The 12023-nt window shown below is 31.5% G+C and overlaps 1 protein-coding gene and 2 non-coding genes across 4 annotated transcripts in view; all 3 read left to right on the top strand.

Moving 5' to 3' along the window:
• LOC128990108 (uncharacterized) overlaps positions 1-12023 on the top strand; it is a 402010-nt gene that overhangs the window by 228107 nt on the left and 161880 nt on the right. The gene's annotated exons all lie outside the window — the stretch shown is intronic.
• On the top strand, positions 7934-8005 carry Trnaq-cug (transfer RNA glutamine (anticodon CUG)). Its single transcript has one exon. It is a non-coding gene; the product is annotated as a tRNA-Gln (tRNA).
• Trnaq-cug (transfer RNA glutamine (anticodon CUG)) lies at positions 10890-10961 on the top strand. The gene has a single exon. It is a non-coding gene; the product is annotated as a tRNA-Gln (tRNA).

Below are 12023 nucleotides of genomic sequence, written 5' to 3'. Positions count from 1 at the left end.
TATTTCAAACAATTTAGCTGCACAAGTTATATATAATGCTTAAAATAACTTATTATTATTGGTAAAAACAATTCAAGGGAGAAAAACGTTAACTTTTCAAAAGGTGTTATAATTCATGTTTAATGGTTTTAGATAGTACTATATATTTATTTTATACAGCGTTATTTTACACAGTTTTAAACATATAATTCTATATTTTGGACTCACCAACTTCTAAAGGATCTGTTATATCACATCAACCATCACAGTAACAAATCCTAAGCTAGGAAATATATTTTTGACTGAAAATTAACTATGTGAGTGGTGTCAACTAAGTTAATGTTGAAACTACAACTTTAACTCACATAAATGGGATGTTTAACTCAGTTACCATAAGCCTAATATTTGTTTAATATTGAAATATCTTAATAACTAGTTAAGTTGCAAAAAATCCACTTAAAATAAGCTAGGAACGGAATAGAGCTACCTGTAAACCCCCAGATTTAACTAACCCTTAATATTCGGTGACAAGTCAAAATAAATCATCTGATATTAATTTAATATGATTTTTTTTATTTTTTTGCAGGCTTATGTAGCCTACTGACTGTTAGTAAAACGCATGTTAAAAAAATCTTCAATCGAAAAGATTGTTTTGGATGATGTTTATAGTGTCCAAATCTTCACAAAAAAACTCTGTCGAATATAATTTAAAAAAAGATACCCCCACATTAACAATTTGGTGATTATTTATAAAAATTTGTTTTTCATTCTATGGAAGATAACGCGCCTCACAAAACTAAAATGCGTGTTTTGGGTTTCCTTATGGTGTCCTGCTTATGTTGTAGCCATGCGTTTTACATACAAATTTTCACTACACACAATTCTTAGAAACATTCTTTTACAAACAAACCCATTTTTAATATATACTGATTGTATCAAACTTGCACTTAAAACGCAGGAAAACTCTACTACGGTGCAGCGTTCCGTGCAGTTTAGTTATAAACCCCAAGTAGTAGACTTGAAATACACATGAACAAGTTCGTTATAATGTTTCAACCAACAAAATATCCATAAACAAATGTATTGATACTCGGAGGTGGTGAAGCGTTTTCAACTCAACGTTAGTGGCACGCCAGTCAAAGCTGTCGTCGGTAATTATATTTTCAGACGACAAGAGGGTAGTTTATTATAAAGGATACGGACAATTTTAATTGCCAATATTTTTAAAAGTGGCTCCAATTGAAGTTGCAAATGCTTTCTAGTGTATTATCTGTAAATATGTTACGTACCAGTGTTGATTAAAACATTCTCATGAAAAGGATCAATGCATTCCGCTTCATGACCAATGTTTACTCTAATTAAGCTAATATACGTTCTAAATCAAAACTTTCAAATATTTCAAATCGGGTATTCGGCAGTAATATCATTGGATAAACATTATAGACTGCCTACGTCGTTTTATGCGTTAGACGTAAAGTCTTACAAAGCGGCAAATTCCTAGAATAGAGTAGGTCTATAATTCCCATTCTTGTTAAAGTACATGTATAAGAATAGCATAAAAGTTTGTGTTTGGTTTATCTACGAGGGCATATCCTAGTTGGCCATAACTGCGCTTTAACTCGCAACTGCCGCATGTTTAGTGGATAATAAAGATAAGAGAAACTAGAACGCATCAATTAAAAGAAGTTGCAGAGAAGCTGCATACAAGCATCATGCTAATGTGATGTCATGTAACTTTAACTAGTAGTTGTACTTAGCTTTAGGGCTTAATTATTCAAACGTATAATAACAACACTTTTATTTAAAATTTATATTCATACTAAATTTATTACCGTGTATTATAGTAACATTATTCAAGAAAGATGGCCACAGAATTGGATCGACTGCAGTTCATCTGTGTTATATTCATTTGGCATTCGATAATAATTTTATAAAGGAAGCGTACTGGCTTAACCGAGTTCACCCGAGTTTTCAATATCAATAAATTCAACTCCTTATTAAATCCCTCTCCTCGGAATTTCTCTGCGTTTTTCCACTAAGTTTAGCAATTTGGGATCGTGATTGATCGGAGCAGGTCCTAAAACATCAGCAACAGTGCCAATGAAGCTTTTAGAGTTATTTTACCTTTTGTTTTTGAATAGTTTGAAGGCAAAAATAAAAGTTTTAAACCAACAATATATCAGTTTTCAGCTCAAAGTGAAAGACATGGCAGTAAAGGAAACCACGAATAATAAAAGTGATAACTTTTACAAACCCCTTTTTAGCCGAAAATGAAACTATCTTAATGGTGTGCAAGTTTTTCTAACAGTTAATTTTTATTTCGTTGTATAGTTTATAAACAACAGGCGTAAAAATTTAAATTAATCTTATTCGATAGATTGTTTGTCTTTGAACCAATAATCGAATCATAAAAAAATACAATTAAATGTACACATTTTCTTAACGTTATTGTAGCTGACAATTGCTGCAATTCCTACGCAGCATGTTGAAGCTGCAATGCCATGATTCTCTAATAGTCAGGACAAAAGTCAGATATTTGAGTCACTTTTAGTTATGTTAAAAAGCTATTCGATTTAGAAGAATACATTAACGCTACATATGTTAGCACCAATTTGCCGTATTCCTTATTTTGAAGCACAAAGTAAAACTATGTCGAATATTATTTATAAATACCCCTACATCAATAATTTGGTAATTATTTATACCAGATTTTATTCATTCTTTGGAAGACAAACAGATTTACCCCTTGTTATTTTAATAACAGAGCAGAAGCTTTAGCGGTCGTTATGTGAAGATTTTATGCTCTGAGCTTTTCTAAACAAAGACCAGCTCCCTTCACTTGCTTAGACGAGAAACCAATAATTTCTCTGATTTTCCTTTTCCTTTGTGCCATCTTCTTTGAAGTCATGCACGCCTTGTTTCAAACGATTCCTTTACTTCTAGTAAAACATTCTGTTGTTATAAATATTATCTCGGGGAGATTCGTATGTATATGGCACATGGCTTTGGCAATATGATGCTAGTTGTTTAAAGAGTTCTCTATAAATATCAATAGAGATTATACAGGTGTTCAAGAATAACATTTTTTCCTAAATCGATTTGTTAACCAGATATCCATTTTATATTTTTTACATAAACATTTTCATCTTTGAATTTTTTCGACGAATCTTTATGAACCTTTGTATGTATGTTAAATTTAGAAGAGACCCATGTTAGAAAAAATATTCATCTTGATATAATTTGGCCATATAATTTGTTTTAACTTAAATTACTCAGAAATGGCTGTTTAAAAAAAGCAATTTCAAGAACACTTTATTTAGCATTTTTAAATTCCCTATGAAATGATACCAAGTTCAAAAAGATAGAATAAGAGATCGCTTAAATATTACTTACGATGTTTAGTTGTAAAGTGGGGCAAACCTTACTCTACCCCCTTATTCCTTAGCTTCTGCCTTATACTACCCCATTTTACAACTAAAAATCTTAATTATTATAAGTTTGTGTTTTTTATAAAATCTCAGTTACCATAATATAATAGCTATTTAAAATGTATTTGAATGTACTCCTCCCTTTTTAAATCAAACGTTTGTATAAATATTGGCACCAGTACGGAACACAATGTATGCAACAATTAGTAGGTAATAAAACGATGTCTGTGTCTTTTGAGGGTTATTTAGCTGATACTTATATACTTGTTTGTCGACATCACACATTTGACGTCCTCGGAGTGACTAACTCCTCAATAGCTTAATATTTGTTTATCAGTAATATTATTTGGATAAATATTAATATATACTGACAACAATAATAGTAAGCAGCATCAAATAATATAGCGCAATAAACGTACGTTATTGATTTTCCCAAATTTAGGTGTTCTATTTATTATTATATTGAATGAGGAAAACTTTAGAAAACATCTGTAGTAAATTTTATATTAAAGTTAACTAGCATTTCAAACAGTAAAACAACTTACTTCTCATTTAAACTTATTTTATCTCTTGACTATTCGTTTACCTGTTTCTCTTTCAATAGTGGTCACAGATCAACATATCTTTCATGAATCACGACCACTTGTTTGTCCAGCCTACAGACGTAGCTTGATGACGTCATATCTCAGCTGGTCCAAGTTCACAAACCAGCAGGATCGAGTCATGGGGACACGGCGTGTTATGAGGTTTTTGAACAAGTTTACAAAAATAGTAAACATCTGTTGTAGTTCGCTTTTTTACAGATTTACGTTGAAGTAATTTGGCTAATTCGTTGATATCATCCTAAACTTTACTATTTTATGAAATAAAAACAATTTTTTCTTCACCTTTGTGGTAAACTTAAATACACAATAGTTAAATCTAATGTTATATAAATGGGGAATAAATATGACTGTCTAAGAGCTATTTTAGTTAAAATCTAATCAAAAAATTTTATTTCGCCTAGTCTACAGGTTTGCTTCGGTGGGGGTATTTTTTCTTACAATAATTAAAGTTTGGCCTGCTTTAGTTGAGTGGACGATTAATATTTTCCCCTTTATTGAGTTTTTTCAAACTGTTCGCTCAATTTCGTGTTATGTCTACTCTCAATTTTTCTGTTTTGATTGATTAAAACGAGAAAATGTTCATACAACATGTCTTTAAGTCATCGTTTCAAACGGGTTAATTTAACCCCAGTATTAGAAAGATATCCTAACGGAGGCATACACAGGTCTTGTATCTAATACCTCAACCCCTTGCACTTTATTTACCTGATCTAATAGCAATACTGGTATTCTAAATCAAATTAAAGGCTTAAACTTTGTTGACTAACCGTGATTTACAACCGTACTGCTAGAAGATCACATTGTGCAATCCATCCAGATTCACACACGTTAAAAGAAAAATCACTGACATTAATTTGAGGGCTTTGAAATGGGAAGGTTTGGAGGTGAGCTGATAATTAATGGCGAGGATCGGCGCCCTGGGTATAAACGGGGCCATTTGTTGTGTCAGGGGTAAGACGACCTTTGGCACTGCTGATCTCAGATGTTGAAATATGGCACCTCTTTAAACACTAGTTTTCAGTAAATATTCTTAGTTATAATAAGGTCGATTTAACTAATTCAAATCAGTTAATTTTATTTTAGCATTATACATTTATTTACGCAAAAATATTAAATGCAGACTTGTTTCGATAAAACTCTGAACTACTTACGGGGTTCCAGCAATTTAAGTATTTTTTTTTACCGTGAAGACACAGTTTATAGTTTTGATTTCAACTTAATTATCTGGGAAGCCGTGTGGTAATAGTGCTCGCCTTCAAACCTAGAAGTCGCTGGTGATATAGAATAGGACGCAGATTGCATTTGTTATTTGGATTTCAATCAAATTAACCGTTAGGGTTGCTATCTAACAAAAAGGTCGAGATTAGACATTAACAAGACCAGGCTTAATTAATTAACCATAATTAACTATGAAATCTGCTTCCAAGCGTTTAAAATCTGCAAAAAATCTGTCTTTAGCACATACGTAGTCGTAAACCGTTTAGTAAATAGTACTTTTCTTAGTAAGAAAGATAGTTAACTTCGTTTATTAGCTAAATGCTCATAATATGAGCAAATCCCTTTCGGGAAATTTAAGAGGGAGATTATCGGACCAAGCTTAGTACTTAAGACGAATCGCATGTATTTTTTGAATAAATGGTCTTTTTAAATTTATTATTTCAAAACATTTTAAACTATCATTTGTTATTTATATAGTCATATAAACAACATAATACCGTTGACTGTGAATCCTTACTGTGAATTTTATTTATCAACTTTCAGTCAATAAAAAAACGTATCATTATGGTTGACTTGTTAGTACATTCATTCAAATTTATTTCCAAATAAAAAGAACAAGTGCAAACTCCGTATTGATAATGAAGCTGAAGTCAAACCCTGACAAGTTTAATGACGATATTGAGGCCTCTACTAATTACCCCTCTCGCCACGCATTATGAGAGGTGTGATGGAGTGGCTGCTAAACTCTCACAGTATTATCTGTATAACATTAGCTACTCAGTTCGAGTGTCGTGTTCCTACCTTTCCTCTACTAATTGGCTTTGCAGGCTTTCACACGTGTGTAAAACCTCGCCTCTTCAGAGGTGTTGAATAACACACGATCCACACCTCACACCTATCACAAATACTACAGGCTTTGTTACACTCGGTCGCAATTATTGTGTGAATTTGTTCATATATTTTTCTATAACAGACATTAGTTAAAACTAAAGATATACGTGTTCCTCAATTGCAGGAGTGCTATTGATTTAACCAAAGTGCATAACGTATATATGGGGAAGACCTGCTTCATGTTATTAACACAAAAATCCACTGGCCTATACACTAATAACAACACATCGTATTTCTTTTGTTAACCTCTGATATAATTTTGTTGATATGAAGTGTCAGTGTCAAGGTCAGGCAAATACTTGAGCGATGAGTGATTGACCTGTCTCTTCCTGACCTTCAGTGATTGATAACTCGGGCTACTTGCTGCTGTGTTTATCTACAAGCAACACGTTCTAATGTCTGTGGTTACAAGAAGAGCTACTTGTACGACAATGTGTATATGTGATAAATTATTTCTAACGAATGTGATAAAACTCAACGTGTTTAAAATAACTTTTGTTGAAACCACTATGCCTGAATTGTGACAACACCAAAATCATTGAAAATAATTTGTGAAAGGATTATTTTCTAAGAATTCCCTTTAAAATCAATTTCCTCTAAAAGTAAACCGTGTGGTAGAAGGTATTAGTAGAATAATACGACTATCAACCCATTTAAATGTATTTCATCACCACATTTTTAAAACATCATAATTTGTTCGTCTTCTCAGAATGTTTTTTGTTTAAGGTCTACAATGGATAAAGCAAAATTATGATATTTTAAAAAGCAAGATACTCTCCCTCTGAAAAATTCATCGTTAGTTGTAAGAACGGTTGCCTCGCAGTGGAGATTTAAATGTGCTTTGAGTAGAAGAAGGTCTAATGAATGAGATTATTTTTCACCCTAGCGCTCCCTCATGTCGCATTAGAAGGGATTGTTTTTGCTCTTTGTATCCCGCTCCTCAGTCCGGCACGGATTTGTCAAGATAAGCGCCAAATAACACCAGGATAATACCCTACCCGCCTCTAGTGTGCGCGTGGCGTTTAAAATGACGTGTGATTCCTGATCAAATATGTCATTTGCATTTTTATTAGTAAAATGTAATTGATATATTTTTGTCTAAGCATTAACAGTTTTTACCATCTTTCAATCAGTGATCAAAAGTTATTTAAATGGCCTCTTAAATAGTAAATAGTCTCTTAAATGATATCGGAAATACTATTAAACCTCCCCTCATTCTTTTGTATTTTAATGGAGTTTGTTACTGTACCTTTAAAACTCAATAACCATACCATTCAAAGATACACGATAAATACCAATGAAATACTAAAAGAAAAGTTTATTCAACGCCCAGTTTGTCTGCTTTGAGGCATTATTGCAGTTACTAACAGAATTCTGTTGTTAACTGTATGTTAGTCTTCAAACCTTGTTTTCAACAACATAAAAGTCAACTCAAAATAATCAACTTGTCAGGACGGTACTTTGTATGATTATAATAAGTTTGACGTGTCAAGTAAATATACGATACATTTCGCATTATTAAAAGAAAAACTTCATGTTTACTTTAAACATACGCTATGTTTTTGTCGTTTCTTTGATAATTTTAAAGTTTCAACATGACACCAGTGTTCTATCGATGTTAAATATTTTACCAAAAAACAAGCAAGCATGACGACAATTATTAGCTTCTTTAAAACGAAAGAATATAACTTTTAACATTGAATTTGGCATTTTAATAATTTTAGTACTTTAGTATCTACCCTGAAACAAGTGAGGATGTGAGTTCAAACAAATATGTCAGTTTAAACATTTTGACATTGATTCAATATCATCGGTTCCATGGTGTAACGGTTAGCACTCTGGACTCTGAATCCAGCGATCCGAGTTCAAATCTCGGTGGAACCTAACAAATTTTTATTATTTCTCAAAAATGTGTTAAGGTCATTTTTGTACAACTTACTTTGTTGTTTTACTTTACCTTGTTGTCTTAGATAACCAAGCAATTTTTAAAACTTTATCTTAATTTTAGGTTAAGCAGTCCGTGTGACCTGATAAACAACTATTATACACTATTCTTTTGATTACATATTATGTTACTCTCATTGATATATTTCTTTGGTAATGAACCGTTCTGTATAGCCTAAATATAATAGTTCATATAATTGTCCCCTTAAAGATTTAAAACCTAATAAAAAATTGTTAAGTTATTTGTGCATTTATTAAAACGAAATTACCAAATACAATCCAAGACAAGTGTTGGTAAAAGCGAAAATAAACTGACGTTAGTTGTTGGCACATTGATTGTTTGAGTGACCAATCAAATGCCGGTATAATGTTGTGCAGCTTGGTAATCAACGAGTTGATGTTTAATTCAACACGCTGATTGGTTGACGACCACCCTCGTACAACGTTCTGGTTTTTCATTGCCTAAATACGCGTGTGTTACAAACAACCATCATTTTATATAAATTTCTGTACAACTTGGAATTTGATGCCAGTTCTTAAAAGGTCTATGGGAAATTCTGATAAATTAGGTTATTTATATTAAAGGTTATTTACATTAACCTTATTCAGAAGCTAAATAAAAGTATTCAGTCTCATTGCCACTCAATTAGCTTAAAATAACAAGTTAACCAATTTTCAAGATTGTTATTGAATACTTAGGGATATTCTACATTTTGAATTATTAATGTTAATATAGAAAATGTGTTGGTATAACAGCTGTTTTTAGTGTTGGTTTTTACAGAGAATGATGTGTTTTATTTTTCAATTTCATTCAGAAAGATATTTGAAAGGTGTAGGTTTTCATATAATTTCAAAGTTACAGTACTGTAAATAATCAAGTATAACTGAATATGCTTCGTTATAAAAAAAACTTATGATTAACGCAAAAAAAATGCATAAAATATATTTATCTATGGTTAATTTTTTAATGTTTACATGGTATTTTAATCGAACAAGAAATGACATGCTTTTATTAACACTGTCAATAATCATGCACAAAGCACGAATAAAAACAATCACCTCGTATTCAAATATGCGCAAAAACTTCGCCAAGTTGTCTCTTCCCTCAAGCCATCAAGTAAACTTCAAAAAAGAAACGCACGTCACTTCTCGTATTTTGGTAGATTTTAAGTAAACCCACACGAGGTTGGAATTCGTAGGGTTCATTATTCATCAAAAATTGATTCCATACACTGTATTTATTGCATTATAATGCTAAATTATCGGTTCCATGGTGTAACAATTAGCACTCTGGACTCTGAATCCAGCGATCCGAGTTCAAATCTCGGTGGAACCTGAAATAATTTTGGAAAATTTTACTCGAATCTTTCTAATGTTTACGTATCAAATAATTCATAATTCTTTTATGATCAAATTGTGATATTTCTTTGGAAAGAAACGTGTATTAGCCGGCAAGAAATAAAACACGAATTCAGATTATCACGGTAAAAAGATATATTTCGTTTATCAGTTAACCATATTTTCCATTATACTAATACTAATTAATACTTCGCAGTATCATTAATTTTGGCATTCCATCTTAAACAAAACTAACCCTTATTTAGAAATTTACTGAAAATAATTAAAGATCCAACATTTCCGCGTCAAAAATATTGAATGATACCTAAGGTTCCCTGCTTCCGGACGTCATCTGCAGCTTCACTATCAATTTGTGGATTTAACAAGATGTCAGTAACAAATCAGGCTTCGATCAATCATAAATCGATTAGTGAATTTTTATCTGAGAGATTGACTAGCACTCCTTTATTCGAAAAAAATTGCCGTACCTAGTTTTAATACAAAAAATTTAATTCTCACATCGGTCAAAAACTGTTCTTAAATCGAAAGAAGGCAGATGATTTAGACGTAACATTCAATGAAGGTTCATAGTCATACGTCTTCGTCAACTACGTGTCAGCTGGATTGAACCAGCAGCCCATTGATTTGGTGTATTTATTTTTTTCTAAGTTATGGTTAAAAAAAGAAAAGAAAAATTATACATCTTAAAACTTAGCGGTATCACTTGTACTTAAACAGTTATCTATGCCCAGATGTTATATCATTTTGTTCAGATAAAGTAAACAAAAAACCATCACAAAAAAGCGTCAAAGCAACAGAACAATGTGGAGACAACGACCAATATCTGAAATAGCATACATATTAGAGGTATGAGTAGTTTTAAGCTTATTTAATCTAAGTGCATATAATTAATAGTATGGCGGATTATTGGCATTCCCTTAGAAGAGTTACACCAGCCTTAAACCATTAGGGACCGTAAGAGAAAAAAAGTGTTTTAAACATTTCATCTTTTTAATTTCAAAATCCAATAGAAACACGTAATTTGCTCAAATATTTTCAAAAGCAAAGAACATAATTTACGTTACCTAAACAATAAAACTTCAATGTATCATTAATGGACTGTGACATATTTACGGTTGCATACCACAAGAGAGATTATTACGTTCATACATCTCTTCACTAATATAACTTTTTATTCAACTAAACTGTAATTATATCTATTTCTTAAAACTAGTGTAATACTCAATGACCCATTATCAAAAAATTGGATAAACAAGTTGGGTGTAGTTTACTTTCATTCAGCTTTATTCTATAATATCCTTATCCAATTACCCAATTCAAATTGTATTGCAAAATTATTTCTATTATGATAGATAACTATAGTACGTGGGTTTGCTATAAAACCATTTTTCGTGTAAAATATTATTACAAACCTTTGTCAGTAACAGAACTGCCCATATATGTATTAATTAAAATTCGAATCAACGGTTCCATGGTGTAACGGTTAGCACTCTGGACTCTGAATCCAGCGATCCGAGTTCAAATCTCGGTGGAACCTAATTTATTTTAATTATTTTCCCAAAACTATGTTCAAGAAATAGTACTTGTTACAACTATTTCTTGTTTTGTACAGATATTTTCAATATTGACAATAGTAATATTTTGTGTTCATATTTCACTGTACTAAATAGTTAATTCCAATTAGTTTTTGCTGATTTCCTGTACTTTTTAGTTTAAACAGCAATGCATGGTTTTTATCGTTCAGTAATGAAATTTAATTTTAACACAATTTCCTTAACAAAGTAATATTATAATATAACAATAATTTTCAGCCCCAGTTAACATTACGGTACATATCTTTACATAATGAAATTAACCCACTTTAATTCATACGTTTGATCAGCCTCAAAATTATTAAAAGCTGTAAAAAATCACCGGCATTATGGCATGAAACTCTGTCAACTATTATATCATATATGTTATAATTAATTATAACATATATAACGTATATTATTTAATTGAACTTTTACAACGTTAAACTACACAACGTTTCTGGAGGTGGATAAACTCCTCCCGTTATCAAATAAAAAGATACTAATGCTACATTAATCTATTGGCCCTCAAACGGTGACCAGTCACAAAAACTTCTTGCTGAAAAAAACAGCTATTTACAACATACAGTGTGTAAAAAAAAAGATAAATGTAGCATTAGTATTTTTCCACTTGATAACGGGATGAGTTTATCACTTCCAGAAACGTTGTGTAGTTTAAAACACATGACACGTTGGACATGTCCAATTAAATAATATAACATATTAAAAACCAACATAATTTTAAATTTTATCAAGTATGTTTTACGTAACATGTATATCTCAAATTACCAATTTAAACTATGTATGAACAATAGTTATTCTTCCTCGTATGGCAGTTATTACAATTATAAATAAATATTAGAGGCAAACAGTTAAATGGAATACTTGACTTTGAATTTACACGAGGTAAAACCGACTCACTCCTTTGTTAAAAACTAATTAAGTCCATAAATATTGCAACTTAGCCCTCCTGAGACCAGCCCTGGCCGCATTTAATTATACCCTTCTGTAAAAACCCTAATGTCTGC

The sequence above is a fragment of the Macrosteles quadrilineatus genome, unplaced genomic scaffold (assembly GCF_028750875.1).
Source record: "Macrosteles quadrilineatus isolate MER2022 unplaced genomic scaffold, UCM_ALF_1.0 Scaffold_1__1_contigs__length_201487025, whole genome shotgun sequence".
Taxonomy (NCBI): Eukaryota; Metazoa; Arthropoda; class Insecta; order Hemiptera; family Cicadellidae; genus Macrosteles; species Macrosteles quadrilineatus.
The sequence above is the reverse complement of the archived record's forward strand: the minus strand, read 5'-3'. Positions and strand labels throughout refer to the sequence as shown.